Source organism: Vulpes lagopus, chromosome 18 (assembly GCF_018345385.1).
Source record: "Vulpes lagopus strain Blue_001 chromosome 18, ASM1834538v1, whole genome shotgun sequence".
Classification (NCBI taxonomy): Eukaryota; Metazoa; Chordata; class Mammalia; order Carnivora; family Canidae; genus Vulpes; species Vulpes lagopus.
Genome location: NC_054841.1, coordinates 42876528 through 42894190, shown reverse-complemented (window position 1 = coordinate 42894190; position 17663 = coordinate 42876528). Strand labels below are relative to the sequence as shown.

The 17663-nt window shown below is 42.6% G+C and overlaps 2 pseudogenes; one reads left to right on the top strand and one right to left on the bottom strand.

The window, feature by feature from the left end:
* Positions 1 to 2306: 2306 nt before the first annotated feature.
* LOC121477965 lies at positions 2307 to 4614 on the bottom strand (annotated as a pseudogene).
* Positions 4615 to 16603: 11989 nt separating this feature from the next.
* Positions 16604 to 17220, top strand: LOC121477873 (annotated as a pseudogene).
* Positions 17221 to 17663: the final 443 nt, after the last annotated feature.

Here is a 17663-nt window from a genome sequence, read left to right as displayed (position 1 = left end):
GGGCAGTGACATCCTGAGCCCAAAAGATTTGGGAAGAGGCTGCCAGAGGACTTTTTAAGATAAAAAACAGTCTGAGTGCGGTGGAGCCAAGCACGCAGCCCACGTTCCTGGCATTATGCTTTTATGGGCACCATACTTTTGAGTAAATGGCAATGGCTTGATGAGGCTTTCTTGGGCTGACAGTCTGGAATACCAAAGAAGTTGCTGGCGTGGAACCTGTCTGTTGCTACATCAACTAAACCAATGTGTGAGAGCTTTGCTGGGTGACTAATGCCCTAACTATGCCCCATGGGAAGGAGCCCAGGGGTCCTCTATTCTCCCATGGCTGGCAGCCAGTACCCAGGAGCTTAGCTGAGGACATCAAGACCCTCAGCGTCTGCTCCCAGACCGAACCCGATGAATCACCCAGCATCTCGCAGTGAGGGAGGCAGGAGGAGTGTCTGAGGCAAACCCGGAAAGGAGAGGAATTACCTGAGACCACCTCCCTGGGACCTCCCAGTCTCACCATTATGCAAAGTCTTTTCTGCACGAATAAGAATGGCTTCTCCTTCCTGCCACCTAGAGGAGGTGTGCCCATTTCACAGGGAAGGAAAACGGAAGTTTGTGTCACAGTGGCATGTGACCTTGGGCATGAACTATAAACACACTATTGAAGGTCTATTTGGCCATTTTTAAATTCCGAGTTCCTAGCTACGTTCATTAGGTGCAGCCTTTACCAATTATGGTTTTAGCAAAAAACATGCTCAAGCTACTTATGGCAGAAATCTCACCATTTTGCAAATGTAGGCTAGCCCCAGGGGTATCAGAATAAACCCCAAGCTGCATTATTATTGCAGTAACAATAAATAAGTTTATTGAGTGCCTGCTTTAAACACCTCCTACAGGCCAAGTGCTCTCCTAACTCTTCCATATAGCATTAACTCATGGCAGGCCCTGGAAGTCATACTGAATTTCAGAGTCTGTGTGCTTCTATAGAAGAATTGCCATTGGCTCACCCTGCCTGCTCAGAGCATCATTCCAGAAGAAAATCTGTCCCCCACACTGCTTGGGGTTCCTCCACTGTGTTCCAAGATAGTGTAGTGAGTGCTGCTCTAGTGTCTGGAGAGGTTAGTAGTGTGGCCACAGGTGTGTGGCAGAGGTGAGGGGTGCAGGTGTCCCTCCCCAGGGCCTGGGCCCCTGACTGTCTATCCAGAGTGGGTTGTCAGCAAGTTGCAGATGGATGAATAAGCCCATTCAGTTCTTATAGGTAGCCAACTTTAGATCCCTCACGACTTTACCCTCTACTCCTCCATGCAGCAAAAACATCTTCATATTTTGGATTAGCATCTTTGTAAAATATATTACTGTTTTCCTGCCTTTTTTTTTTTTTTGCTTCTTCAAGTGCCAATTTTTATTTTAGCAGTTTTGATGGAAATTTTTCTAAAATACACATTTCCTTATGTTTTCTTCCCCCCAGAGCAGCTTAGAAGAAACTTTATCATGAGTTTTGAAGACATACAACAGTTCCAAGTTGAATGAGTCTACAGCATCCATCACCTTGCCTCAGCCTCTACCAGTGGGGGCGTCTGCCCAATATACCCCACCCCATGACCTTCTGCCCACACCAATTCTGAAGCAAATCCTAGACATGATATCATTTTACGTCTAGATATTTCTTCATGAATCTCTAAAAAGGAAAGTTCTTTTTAAACATAATTGCCCTACTGTTATTACACATAATAATTAATCATGATTTCTTAATATCATCATATATCTGGTTGTGTTCACATTTTCAATTATATCACAGATTCAGACTTTTTTAAGCAGTTTTTTTTTTCTTTTTTCTTTTTTCTTTTTTGAGGTAGAAGTGTGCCCAAGATTGCGAATCTGAGAAACCACCAAGGAGCCAACACCAATGCAAGCGCACGAGTGTTTATTAGCAAGCTCGAGCTTGGGTCCAAGTGTACCCACACAGCGGAGCAGGGACTTGGACCCCGAAGTGGGTTACAGCTGGGTTTTTTATAGGCTGGTCTAGGGGATTTTCAGAAGGGGTGGAGGAATTTCTCAAGTTCTGTTTACATTCTGATATGAGGCTTTCAAGGGCATTGAGCTCTGTTCTCATTCTTTTTTTTTTTTTCTCTGTTCTCATTCTAATATGGGACTTTGTACCACGGGGGTGGGCTCTGTTGTCTTTCTGATATGGGATTCTCCGAAGAGGGCAATTCTGAGCTCTGTTGTCTTTCTGATATGGGATTACCTGCTGAGGACATTGAGGACATTCTGCATTTTTTCCCATAAAGTTCAGCTCTTATTCCCAGGGGCCTCAGATGGCTGTACTTGTGCTAATGCTAAACTTTAGGTGGAATGGCCTTAATTTTTCTCAGCCTCCACATTTCCCCCTCTCAGAGGAACCTAAGGAAGGACCCAATCATGGGTCCAGGTTGGTCTCAGACTGAGCCAGTGGGAATGATTAAAATCATGATTCAAACCAACGTTGTTGCTGTTCTCGCTCCCGTTTATGTCTAGCCAAACCTTTTCTGACTTTTACCATAGATTCCTGGACTATTCCTGAGTGGTCAGTAAAGAAGCAACACTCCTCATTTGGGGCAGCACATAACCCCCACCCTACCCCCCTTGCTTGCAAAAGCTTCTCTACAGTTAAGATGCTCCCATCTTTTTAACCCTTAAAAGACTTTAAAAGCAAGGCTGAATTGGGTGCACATTTTTAAATGGCTAATGGGGATTGATTCTGGCATGAAGAAGACAGAGCATAAGCAACATTAGTGGGGTAAGTGAGAATGGTGCAGTCTTAACAAAGTCCTTGAGAACGGTGTGTGGGTCAGCTGGCCGGATGTGGGTGTAGTGGACCCAGGGAATAATCCCATCGACCTTGAGAGTGGTGGGAGTGATCAGGATCACGATGTAGGGTCCCTTCCAGTGAGGTTGAAGTATCGGGTGTTGGTATCTCCACACATACACCCAGTCACCTGGCCGGTATCGATGGAGGCCCAGCCAGGGATGGCCCAGTCTCGTAGAGGGCCCTCAGCTTAGGCCACACCTGCTCATGGGTTCGTTGTGACATTTGGAGGGAGAAAAGGAGTTGGTGATCATCAAACTCAGCAAGCACCTCAGGTTTTAAATTGGGGATAACAGGTGGAGGAAGACCGACCATGATCTCATAGGGAGTCAGTCCCATCTTATATGGGGAATTCCTCACCCTATATAGGGTGAAGAGGAGGCGAGTCACCCAGTCCCTGCCAGTCTCCAGGGCTAATTTAGTTAAGGTCTCCTTTAATGTTCTGTTCATCCTCTCTACCTGTCCTGAGCTTTGGGGCCTATATGCACCATGTAATTTCCAATCTGCCCCAAGCACTAGTGCCACTCCCTGTGTTACCTTAGAGATGAATCCTGGGACGTTGTCTGATCCAGTCTTAACAGGAAAACCATACCTCGGTAAGATGTCTTCCAGCAGTTTCTTGGTCACGGTCTGTACTGTTTCATGTTTGGTGGGAAATGCCTCTGTCCATCCTGGCAGACGGTTTGTGGCTGTGGGATCCTTAAGACAGTTTCCTTCCATGCATCCGTCAACCATCTTTGTCCATCCTTTATTTTTTATTATTATTATTTTTTTGTCCATCCTTTAATTTGTCACCTCTGCTCTGCAGATCTGGGCCTTTTTTTAGTTGAGGCTCGGTATCCTAGAGGCGCTATGGTTTGTAGCAAGTCCCTGGTGCTTCGCAGGCATGTGTCCTGGTCCTCTGCCACCAACAGGATATCAAATGAGGGTGCTCGGAATGGAACTCACCCAAGTCTTTGTGTAAGGCCTCATTGAAGATGGTCGATGAATTTTTGAATCCTTGTGGTGGTCGAGTCCAGGTGAGCTGGCCATTAATGCCTTTCTCAGGATCCGTCCATTCAAAGGTGAAGAGGTCTTGGCTCTTGGGTGCAAAAGGCATCTTTTAAATAGAGGAGGGTGTATGGGTTTGGGACTGTAGGGTGCATATTCTCTACTCACTGGTTGACTTCCATTATGTCCTGGACTGGCCTGTAATCGTTAGAGTGTGGTCTCTGAACCGGCAGCAAGGGAGTGTTCCATGCCGATTGGCAGGGCCTCAATATGCCCGAGTCCAGTAGTCGCCGTATGTGGGGTGTGATTCCCCTACATGCTATGAGAGGCACGGGGTATTGGCGGACCCTGACAGGGTCTGCCCCCAGCTTTAGTTCTATGTATATGGCCGGTCGGTGCCGGGCCAGCCCAATCCCCCCAGTTTCTGCCCACGCTTGGGGAAATTCCCGCAGCCAAGGGTCAATGTCAGTCATTGGGGCTGAGGACGTTTGGTGGAGATGATATTCATCTTCTAAACTCAGGACAAGCACCTGAATTGGGTGCCCCTCCTTGTTTAGGACTTTTGCCCCTTTGGGGTAGAAGCAAATTTGTGCCCCCATCTTGGTGAGCAAATCTCGACCTAACAATGGGTAGGGACACTCAGGGATGACCATGAAGGAGTGGGATACCTGGCCTGTGCCGAGATCCACAGTTCTTCGGGTAGTCCATGAGTACTGTCTGGTGCCCATGGCCCCTTGCACCCATGAAGTCTTGCTTGCCAATTTCCCTTGGGGTTGTAATAAAACAGAATGTTGTGCCCCAGTGTCCACTAGGAATTCAACAGGTTGCCCCTCCACTCTGAGAGTTACCCTGGGCTCGGGGAGGGGTGCCAAACCCCGACTTCCCTAGTCATCCAGGTCCTCCATCTTCAAGATCTTGGCAGGGGCCTTAGGTCTTTTGTTAGGACAGTCTTTCACCCAGTGGCTTTTTTCTTTGCAAAAAACACATTGCTTTTTGTTCAGCTTAGGGCGCTCCCGACAGGGACCAGGGCCATCCTCCTTACCTGTCCCTGAAGCCAGCTTCTTGAGGTGACTCCGTCTTTCCTGTGGGTCATCCATGGTTATGGCCAGGATTTTGGCCAGGTTTCAGGTCTGCCGGTCAGTTAGTTTGGTTTGTTGCTCTTCCGGACTTTCTTTATTATTATTATTGACTCTTTCTGCTACTATAAGTCCTGCAAGCTCTTCTCTCCTAGTATTCTCTCTAAGAAGGCTGCTGGACTCTTGTCCTTACCCTGTCTTACATAACCATATCTCGGCCAGATTGGTAGGCTTGCACGGGGCAGCCTGGAGACCTGCCATTAGAGTCTGGTGGTGGACCCAGAGTCTCTCCTTACCTTCAGCCAAGTTGTGCGCTATGGGGAGTAAAAATGGTTTTAGCCAAGGAGGGGAATTCTCGCTCACATCCTGCCAGACCAGGATGTAGGGCACCTGGTCAGGGTGGCCGTCCGGTTTGTCCCTGAAGATCACGGCCTTAACCTGCAAGATTGTAGGTAGGTGGAAAGTTCCTTCTTGGGGCCATCCCACTCCAAAGGTTGGCCATTCTGACATGCAGTAAGTTTGAAATTTCCCTCTCCTTATGTAAACACTTATGACAGTTAACAAAGACATAGTAATACAGACAAATGCACAAACAGTTAACAAGGACATAGTAACACAGACAAACATTCCCTTGTGGCCGCAGAGACAAAACAGAAAGTAATCCGAAGGCCTGGCAGCCGACCCTCCTTACAGATGAGCACCTCCGTTCCCCTTACAGATGAGGACCTCCGTCCTCCTTACAGATGAGGACCCTGTCCTCCAGGCGGGGGCAAGGGACATCTCCTCAAGACCCCCGGTCGACGGCCTGCCAGCACATCCGCGTAAGCCAATGTCGACCCAATACAGATTGGAATTCCTACAGGTAAAAGTACAGTTTAGAGCTCTCAGAGAATATGCGCTCAAAAGGTGGAAAAAGTTGAGTGCACTCACCAAGCGTGAAACCCTCTGGATAGGGTCCTGGAGGTCTCTTGGATCCCAGAGGAGCCCCCAAATGTTGTGCCCAAGATTGCGAATCCGAGAAACCACCAAGGAGACAACACCAATGCAAGCGCACGAGTGTTTATTAGCAAGCTCGAGCTTGGGTCCAAGTGTACCCACACAGGGGAGCAGGGATTTGGACCCGGAAGTGGGTTACAGCTGGGTTTTTTATAGGCTGGTCTAGGGGATTTTCAGAAGGGGTGGAGGAATTTCTCAAGTTCTGTTTACATTCTGATATGAGGCTTTCAAGGGCATTGAGCTCTGTTCTCATTCTTTTTTTTTTTTTTCTCTATTCTCATTCTAATATGGGACTTTCTACCACGGGGTGGGCTCTGTTGTCTTTCTGATATGGGATTACTTGCCGAGGACTTTGAGGACATTCTGCATTTTTTTCCATAAAGTTCAGCTCTTATTCCCAGGGGCCTCAGATGGCTGTACTTGTGCTAATGCTAAACTTTAGGTGGGATGGCCTTAATTTTTCTCGGCCTCCACAGAGGGGGCAAGTTTATTGAGTAAATCCAAGACTGTTGACCTTGTTAAGAATATATATATATATATATTTTAAATCAGATTCAAATAAGGAGGGGCCCCTGGGTGGCTCAGTGGTTGAGCCTCTGCCTTCAGCCCAGGGCATGATCCTGGGCCCAGGGCATGATCCTGGGGTCCTGGGATCGAGTCCTACATTGAGCTTCCTGCAAGGACCCTGTTTCTCCCCCTGCCTATGTCTCTGCCTCTGTGTGTTTCTCACGAATAAATAAATTAAATAAATTAAAAAAAAGATTCAAATAAGGCACTCACATTACAATAGTGATATGATTTTCAAGTGTCCCAATCTAAAGATTTGCCCTCCGTTTCTTTTTTCCTTAATGACTGATGTGTTGAAGAATCCTGAATTCTCTTTACCAGAAAAAAAAAAAAAATTATTGCTTACTTTATAAACAGAGAGCAGATAGTTATTTGTCTTTTTCTTCATGCCTTGGGTTTATCCCATAAGCATTAGTTACTGTTTGTTCTCTGCTGTGATGTGAGCCCTTTCAAGGCCCAAGTGCATGGAAGTGCCTGGACGCTTGTAAACCTTTTTCTATCTGTTCTGCCTCTGCTCTTAGAGCCGCACACCCATGGCTGGGGCCTGCCTGCAGCCACCTTCCTCCTCTTCCAACCAGCAGCAGGCTGCACTCATTGCTCACCAGACTTGCCCTCAACCCCTTACCCCCCAACCCCCCCACCCTCCCAACCCATGCCAGGGAGAGTGAGAGACTGGGCTACCAGTACTTGAGCCTTTGTGCAAGACTCTGAAACAAACTTGGCCTCTTACAGCCTGCTGTGTTTACTCTCTTGGGAGGTATTTCTGACTAACCGGGCTCTGGCTGGGAGAGGTCTGTGTGGTAATAAGGAAAAGCAACTAACAGCATTGTTTGTTTTAATACATCTTGTCCAGAATCCTATGTTCAATGGTTACTACTCTTTTGAGGATGTCAAAACAATAGCCCGTGTTTAATTGAGCATGTATGATATGCCATTCCCTGCTTTAAGCATTCCACACAGAAGATCTCATTCAATCCCACAACCACCCTCTGACGTAGGCGCTACTGTACTCCCATTTTACAAACGAGGACACAGAGGCAAGGGGTCATTTCCCTTGTCCTGGGATGCCCTGCTAGCTGATGGGGCTGCCAGCACCTGAACTCAGGAAATTGGCTTTGGAGCCAAAGATTCTCACTAGCACTCTGTTAATTATTCATAGTTTAATATAGTGGGGAGTGATTCAAAAATGTTGGTTTCCAACTTGGCCCCTTCCCTCCAAAAGGAATGCTTGTTTCCATTGTTCTCTGGGCCCTTAGATTAATAAATTAATCTTTCTCTTTTACTTCCAGTAAATAGAAAGCAAATTATATTCCCTGAGCAGCATTTTACAATCATCTGCTGAAAATGAAGACAGTTGGGATCACACAAGCCATACTAAGCCTCATTCAAATTATTCAAATACAGGAATTATTTCACTATTTAAAAAATAAAGTTTTCAGTCCTTAAAATTAACTAACTCTGTGCAGGAGTGAGTTGGTATAACCACCTGGGAAACTTGCTTGACAGTTTCCTAGGCCGATCATACCCATACCCTCTGAGCTAGCAATCCCACTTGCAAGTTTGTACACTCAAGAGAAATGCATGCATGAAGCCACCCAAGGTCATGGGCAAGAATATTCTCAGTACTTCTGTTTTACCGTCCTCTACCTGGAAACAGCTCCAATTGTCCATCAACAGAAGGATGGACACATTGTGGTTTGTTTACATGACACAACCTTTTATAACAATGAAAATACTTGAAAGAAAAATTCACACAATGAGAATGAACATACTCCTGCTAAGCTCCCCAGCATGAATGGATCTCACACACATAACATGGAACCCAAAAAGCTGGAGCTGGCAGTGTGCACGCTGTGGGATTCCATTTATGGGCAGTGTAACAACAGGCAACCACGAAGTCAGGAGTCCACTCAATGGTGGTTCCCCTGTGGTTGGGGAGTGACCGGGAAGGCTGCTTGTGTTCTGTTTCTTGATCTGGTGCTACCTATGGAGTGTGTTCAGTTTCTGAAAATGCATTGCATACAACACACACACACTTCTATGTGATTATACACATCATAAAAATGTTTTTTTTTTCACTGCTAAAGATATATAACATAAGAAAAGAATGACTGGAGAAGACCTGATAGCTAATAGAAGAAGCTGACAAAATGATAATTATCACATGGCCTGCTTCCCCACAGCACAGTGGACAGTCAAGGACGTCCTTGACTGTCTCATCCTCAAATAAAACTGACCTTCTTCCTTAAAACTCATAATATGTCCCGTACAAAATTCTCTCCTTGCATTAACTTACTTAAACACTTAGATAGCACTCATTCGTATATTAATGTTACTTCATTCAATCCTCATAACCACCCTTGGAGTGGAGGGAGGTATTTGGCATGCCCATTTTACAGATGAGGGGATGGAGGCCCAGAGAGGTTAAAAAACTTGAGCAAGGTCTCCCAGCTGGTGAATAGCAGAGTGGTCAGGTAGGCAGTGAAGAAAGTCAGTGTGGCAGAGGGACCAGCGCCCAGGGCATGTCACAGGGGAGATGGCTGATAGTGGAGAGGTTAGGCTCACACCAGTTGGGAGAATGATGACACCGGATCCTTGGGTTCACCATCCCCAGGGCTCCAGAAAGGATGTCCCAGGACCCAGCAGAAATCCCACTGCGAAGCAGGCCTTAAGTCTCGATGTATCTGGGAAATAAGACTCTTCCCAAATCTCTGACCTGGTCCTGTGGTGCCATCTGCTTGCTGGACTTCCACTTGACCTCTGCAGAGTGGAAATCTTCTCCAGTTCCAGTGTTGTGCCCAAGATTGCGAATCCGAGAAACCACCAAGGAGCCGACACCAATGCAAACACACGAGGGTTTATTTACAAGCTCAAGCTTGGGTCCAAGTGTACCCGACAGCGGAGCAGGGACTTGGACCCCGAGACTAAGAGGCGTAGCAGCTTTATAGGGGACAGTGGCCAATGGGATACGCAGAAAGTTGCACAGTCATGTCGGTCCACACGCAGGTGGCCGATTGAATTACACCTGACCCTATAGTATCCATTTGAGCTGGCCTGTTACTTTGGTCAGAATTGGCAGCAGTTTTGGCGGGCACAAGGCAGGGTTACATTGTTATGAGCCGGTGTCGGGTAAGGGTGTGCCCAGCGGCTTGACTAGGGTGGGGCAGCGCCTTAAGCAATAAGCAGGCCATCTGGGGGTCATAGGGGAGGTGGCGGGTGTAGCACAAAATGGAGTTAGTCCTGCTCTGCTTGTCCAGGGGTAGGGGATTTTTGTTAAATTTCCTGGGCCCCGCACCAGATCTCCTCCTCTGTTCCTGCTGGCTCTCCGGCCACACAGCAGCCTCCCCAAACCTCACCTTTCCAGGACTCCTTCTTTGTCCTTCCAGCACCTCACGGGGATTCAGCAGCCAAGTCCCAACACCAGCACCACCACCTGCTGCCTGGGAGACTGGGGCACCTTACTCATTCACCTGTGAACGCAGCACAAAGAGGCCAGGACGACCGGGCCAATATCGGGCATTTAGTAAATGCTCATGAAGTGCTTAGTCGCACTCAGGGTGGGCCGCTGCATTGTAGCTGGGTGCTCTCACCACGAAGGCTGGGCAGTTCTGCTAACCCATCTCTTCCCCTTGGACAACAAGTTGTTCTCTCTGTGACCTGGCAAAGTGCATCCTTGATCTTAACTCCAGATACAATCCTGTCATTCCTCTGCTTAAAACAATTTTCTGTGAAATTTTATGCTGGTGGGAAATCAGCCATTGGGACCCAGAATAGAGAGCAGAGCCCATTGGAGCTGGCATATCTCAGCTGCAGACACAGACTTCCAGGACAGACCCAGGAGCTCCTTGCATGGCCCTGCAACAAATCCTGGAAGAAAAGTGTGATTCACTTATATGAGAAAGTAAAATGATCAACATTTGCAGGTGATATGTTTGCATATCTGGGAACCCAGGAGAATCAACTGAAAAGCAAATAGTAAGAAAACTCAGTAATGTGGCCACTTACAAATTTAATATACAAAAAAACAATTGCTTTTTGATGGGCAAAGACCTGGTTAGAAAATAATAGAAGAGAAATTCCACTTACAATACCCACAGAAGTCAAAATACTTGGGAAATAAAGTCAATTAAAATGAATCTAAATAAACTCAAATTTAAAACTTTGGCAAAGAATCTTTTCTTTTTTAATTTTAATTGAAAACACACTTTTCAAATAGAAAAAAATCATATTATATTTTTTCTCTCTGAATTTATCTGGAAACTTAATGCAATGTCAATGCAAATATCTATTTTTAAATGAGACAAGCTGATTCTAAAGTTCATAAGAAAAGTAAAAAATGCAAGGATAGCCAAAAAAATTCTACAAATGAAGGTTAGCAGGGGAGACTATCCATCCCAAATAATAAAAGGCATTATAAAACTATACTTAATTAAAGAAACTTAAAATAGCATATGAATGTACAGATAGATCAATGGAACAAATTAGAGGATCCAAAATAGACCCAAATACATATGGAAAGGTGGCATTTCAAAGCAGTGAAAAAAAAAAGATGGATTATTCAATAAATGGCTTTGGGACAGCTGAGTGCCAGCTGGAGCCATACCTTACTCCTTACACCAAAGTCAATTCCAGATGGATTAAGGTACTTTTAAAAACATAAAAGTACCAGAAGAAAAGTCGAGGGTTGTTTTTGATTGTCTCCAAATAGGGATGATCTTCCTAAGTAAGACATAAAATACAGAAGCAGTAAAGGAAAAGACCGCTACATTTATGTACATGTAAAGTCTATTTAGGGGAAATTCCTTTTTTAAAAAGTCTTTGAAAATGAAAAACTTGGAAAAAAGTTTGCTATTCATAGGACAAAACCCAGTTGCCTTAATATATAAAGAACTGTTATAAAACAAAAGAGCTGGTAAATACCAATAACCTAACCACCTGAAAGAAAAATGAGCAAAAGTCAAGAACATGCAGTTTATAAATGAAAAAGTACTCAGCCAGGGCGCCTGGTGGCTCAGTCGATTAAGTGTCTGCTTTGGCTCAGGTCATGATCCCGGGGTCCTGGGATCCAGCCTCATTTTGGGGTTCCTGTTCAGTGGGGAGTCTGCTTCTTCCTCTCACTTAGCTCCTCCCCACTGCTCATGTTGTGTCTTTCACTTTCTCTCTCTCGAAGAAATAAAATCTTTAAAAAAGATAAAAGGAAAAGTGCTTAAGCTAACTTACGATGAAAGGAATTCAACAATGGGACAGCAAAATTTAGAAAGATTAGTAATTTACACTGGGGATGCCTGGGTTGCTCAATGGTTAAGCATCTGCCTTTAGCTCAGGACGTGATCCTGGAGACCTGGGATCGAGTCCCACATCCGGCTCCCTGCATGGAGCCTGCTTCTCCCTCTTGCCTGTGTCTCTGCCTCTCTCTCTCTGTCTCTGTGTCTCTCGTGAATAAATAAAATCTTAAAAAAAAAAAAAAAAGTATTTACACTGGAAGCATATAGGGAAGAGGCACAGCTGATAAGAAATAAATGGCTGTGATTTCTTTCCAGGGCCATTTTCCATTATTTGTCAAAAAAAAAAAAAAAAAAAGGCATTGGGGTACCTGGGTGGTTCAGATGGTTAAGTGTCTGCCTGGCTCAAGTTATGATCTCCAGGTCCTGGGATTGAGCCCCACATTGGGCATATATATTCCATGTATAATAATACATACAAAAGGACCCCCCCATGTGTATTATCGTGCATTAATGGTATGCCTCTTGCATATAAGCATGTCCATGTAATTATTAATTTTACATAGGGACTTGTAAGTCAAAATTAATTCTCAGCAATATTTCAGAGCAATAATGCACTTCACTTAGTCCAGAAGAGCTTAGTCAGCAAGCCTTGAGAAACCAGCAACCTTGTGGGAAGTATTCCTCTTCTTGCTCCAGGTCCATATAAATGTGGGGGTTTCTATACTGAAACTATACCTGGCATCTGGTTCTTACCTCATGAATATAATAATTTTTTACTCCTATCCTGCTAATCTTCTCAAATAGGACATCTGGATGGACTAATGACTAATAAGCCCATGATTACACGTAACTGTGATGTCATACATTTGGTATTTTAAAATTTTGGTTGGTGGGGTGGGGGGGACTGGTATCACTCAGTTATGACTAAAGGTCTTGACACAGTCAAATAACTTGTAGTTTCCTTACTTCCCATAATCTTAAAAGGTATACAAATACTAATTGTTGTCCTGCCAAACCCCCAAAACAGGACTAAATATATTCAACATGTATAAGGTTAAGATGTCTACAAATTTTACATAATAGACTAAATAATCCCAGTCAAATAATCAATAGTAACACAGGCCTAATACTTTACGATCTATCTATAGATAATCTTTCAGTCTACCTCCCACCTATTGAATATATTCATCATGTAAACCCAAAACAACCAATACTTAAATTTCACAAGTAACGTAAATTAACACCGTAAAATATAAAGCCAAATTTTAACAAACAGTACCTGTTAATGTAGTTTAATTAATAAAGCAAGGCACTATGCCTAGATGAGTCATAAGACTCCATAAACATAAAAGTTTGGTCCTGGCCTTCATATTAGTTCTTAATAAGATTACACATGCAAGCCTCTGCACCCCGGTGAAAATGCCTTCCAAATCATAAATGATTGAAAAGAGCAGGTATCAAGCACCCTGAATAACGTAGCTCATGATGCCATGCTCAACCACACCCCACAGGATACCACAGTGATAAAAATTAAGCCATGAGTGAAAGTTCAACAAAGCTATATTAAAAAGCGTTGGTAAATTTTGCGCCAGCCCACCGTAGGCATACAATTAACCCACATTAATAGGCCTACGGGATAAAGCATATTAAAGATGATTATATACTAAAGTTAAAATTTAACTAAGCTGTAAAAAACTACAGTTATTATAAAAATATACTATGAAAGTGACTTTAACATTTCTGACTACAGCTAAGTCCCAGACTGGGATTAGATATCGCACTATGCTTAGCCCTAAACGTAAGTCATTTATAATTCACCGGAGAACTACTAGCAAAAGCTTAAAACTCAGAGGACTTGGAGGTGCTTTATCTCTCTCTAGAGGAACCTGTTCTATAATCAATAGACCCTGATAAGTCTCACCACCCCTTGTTAATCCAGTCTATATACTGCCATCTTCAGCAAACCCTTAAAAGGAAAAAAAAGTAAGCATAATCATTATACATAAAGAAGTTAGATAGAGGTGTAACCCATGGGGTGGGAAGAAATGGGCTACATTTTCTATATAAGAACACCCTACAGAAGTTTTTATGAAACTAAAAACCAAGGGTGGATTTAGTAGTAAATTAAGAATTGAGAGCTTAAGTGAATTGGGCCATGAAGCACGCACATACTGCCCAACACCCTCCTCAAGTAATAAAACCTAAACATATTAAAAGCACTAAAACACAAGAGGAGATAAGTTGTAACAAGGTAAGCATACTGGAAAGCGTGCTTGGGTAAATCAAAGTGTAGCTTAAATAAAGCATCTGGCTTACACCCAGAAGATTTCTTTTTTGTTTTGTTTTGTTTTTAAAGAGAGAGAACAAACAGGGGCAACAGGAGAGGGAGAAGCAAGCTCCCCACTGAGCAGGGAGCCCGATGCAGAGCTCGGTCCCAAGACCCCAGGATCATGACCTGAGCTGAAGGAAGATGCTTAACTGCGGGAGCCACCCAGGCACCTCACACCCAGAAGGTTTCATGTAGGAATGACCACTTTGAACTAAGGCTAGCCCAGACAAATAAAATTACAAATAAAATACAATTACAAATAAAATTCTCATAAGATAACCAAACAAAACATTCAGTTACATTATAAAAGTATAGGAGATAGAAAATTTAATTGGAGCTATAGAGAAAATACCATAAGGGAATGGTGAAAGAAATCTTAAAAGTCATAAACAGCACAGATTATCCCTTTTACCTTTTGCATAATGAATTACTATTATTACTAGAATAATTTAACAGAGAACTTAAGCTAAACCCTCTGAAACCAGATGAGCTACCTATGAACAATCCACTGGGATGAACTCATCTAGGTTGCAAAACAGTGAGAAGATTTATAGATAGAGGTGAAAAGCCTAACAAGCCTGGCAATAGCTGGTTACCCAGAACAGAATTTCAGTTCAACTTTAAACTTACCTAAAAAATCCTAAAATTCTAATGTAAGTTTAAAATATATCTAAAAGGGTACAGATTTCCAGAAAAAAGGATACAACCTTGTTTAGAGAGTAAGAATAAATAATACCATAGTAGGCTTAAAAGCAGCCATCAATTAAGAAAGCTCAACAATGAACCTAATTTAATACCAAAAATATTTAGCCAGCTCCTAACATGATACTAGGTTAATTTATTTAATAATAGAAACAATAATACTAACATGAGTAACAATTATTTCTTCTTGCATAAGCTTACATCAGAACAGATAACCACTGACAGTTAATGACAAGATAAAACTAATCCAACAATAAAACACTTATCAAACTCATTGTTAATTCAACACTGGTATTTGACTAAGGAAAGATTAAAAGAAGTAAAAGGAATTTGGCAAACATAAACCATCCCTCTTTACCAAAACATCACCTCCAGCATTTCCAGTATCAGAGGCACTGCCTGCCCAGTGACATTTGTTAAAGGGTCGCAGTATCCTGACCATGCAAAGGTAGCATAAGTATTTGTTCTCTAAATAAGGACTCGTATAAATGGCCACATGAGGGTTTAACGGTCTCTTACTTCCAATCAGTGAAATTGTCCTTCCCGTGAAGAGGCAAGGATAAAATAATAAGATGAGAAGACCCTGTGGAGCTTTAATTAACTAACCCAAATAGATTGACTTAATTCAACTGATCAGGGATAACAATTTTCTCTTATGGGCTAGCAATTTAGGTTGCGGTGACCTGAGGGAACAAAATAAACTCTGAGTAATAAAAACCTAGACTTACAAGTCAAAATATCTTATCATTTATTGATCCAAAAATTTTGATCAATGGAACAACTTACCCTAGGAATAACAGTGTAATCCTACTTGAGAGTTCATTTCGACAATGGGGTTTACGACCTCAATGTTTGAATCAGGACATCCTAATGGTGCAGCAGCTGTTAAGTGTTCATTTGCTCAACGATTAAAGTCCTACGTGATCTGAATTCAGACCAGAGTAATCCAGGTCCATTTCTATCTACTAAATAATTTCTCCCAGAACAGAAGGACAAGAGAAATAAGGCCCACTTTATTAAAGTGCCTTAAAACTAACAGATAATATTATCTTAATCTAACTTGTTTATCTTAATTTACGCTCAAGAGAAGGGCTTGTTAGGGTGGCAGAGCCCGGTAATTGCTTAAAACTTAAACCTTTATTCTCAGAGGTTCAATTGCTCTCCCTAATATGATGTTTATACTTAACATCCTTTCACTCATCATACCAATCCTTCTCACCGGGGCTCCTTAACACTAGGAGAACAAAAAGTATTAGGATATCAAAAAAAAAAAAAAAAAAAGTATTAGGATATACACAACTTTGTAAAGCAACTAATGTGGTAGGCTCCCTATGGTCTTCTACAACCCAACGCAGACCCCATAAAACTTCTCACCAAACAGCCCTTACGACACTCAACATCCTCTATGTCTATATTCATTTTAGCACGCATTCTAGCCCTAACACTAGCTCTGACTATGTGAATTCCCTTACCCATACCATACCCTCTTATTGATAGAAATTTAGAGGATTGAAAACAGTTCCAAATGGCCTTTCAGTAGGCTACTGGCCGACTGTAGAATTTTAGAATGAGAATTAACAATTTTTTTCCTAAAAGGTCAGATGGTATTTTAGGCTTTGTGGGCCTAAAGTCAGAATAGAAGTTACTATGAAGGTACTACTTTAAAACTATTCTCAGCTCAGGTGTGAAAACTGGCAGGGTTTGGTCTCTGGCCTAGAATATCCACATAATGAAAAGCTATCCAAGGTATGAAGAGGTATGTCTAAATATTGGTTGTGTGAAAAAGTCTCAATACATATATTTTAAAAAGCAAGGGATGGAGGGAAGTGACTGGCTATTTCTATTGTTGGCTTCTCCCTACAGGAGCTATATATTGAAGAAAATGTCTGGAAGCTTCTCCTTCATAATTTTTGGCCACCATGATAATCCAGTTTTCGAAATGGAATTTTGCCAGCTAGAAAAGCAGAATCCAAAGACAATCATGGTCATCTGAACCAACTCATAGCTCATGCTCTTCTCCACCTCATAGATGAGTACACATGGCTGTCAATGTGTACTTGAAGACTGTGAACAAGTTCAATGAGTGGTTTGTTTCAGCGTTTGTTACTGCAGGTCAGATGAGATTTATTATGCTTTGTGACATAAGGCAAGAAGATGAAATAATGAACTTCTATACTGATGTCTATGATTTATACATAAAGTTTGCAGTAAATCCTTTTTTTTTAAAAGATTTATTTGTTTATTCATGAGACACAGAGAGAGAGAGAGAGAGAGAGAGAGAGGCAGAGACATAGGCAGAGGGAGAAGCAGTTTCCCTGCAGAGAACCCGATGCGGGTCTCGATCCCGGGACTCCAGGATCATGCCCTGAGCTGAAGGCAGATGCTCAACCACTGAGCTACCCAGGCGTCCTAATAAATCTATTGTATGAACCTAATTTGCCTATCTAATCAAGGTCATTTGACAGAAAAATACAGTTTCTTGGGAAGAACACCTTTTAATTTGAATGCAGAAAAATTCAGAAATAATGTCACTATAATGGGGTATTCTCAGAATGTGTACATTTTAAGTATCTTGATTAAATAGTCTGGAAAAGTTTTATTGTAGTCTGAATTTATCTAAACCTAATGAAATTCCTTATATTTTTCAAAACAATATATTCAGTTTCTTATGATTATCAACAGGTCAGTATTATTTGCTTGTGAATAGTGTTATTTATAAACTCTTTATAACCCTGAAAATTCTAGAAATTAAGAATGAACTTTTGACTTTACTCGTTCAGATAGCTTGATCTTGATGTCAAAATCTGGAACCAATGTCATTGTCAAGATTTTGGTAAACAGATTTAAAAGTAAAAGTTTCTGCAGTAGGGAATGAAGTTGATGCATGTACATGGGCTTCTATACATCTAGAGATGTTGTAATGAAACCATTTAGGCAGTATA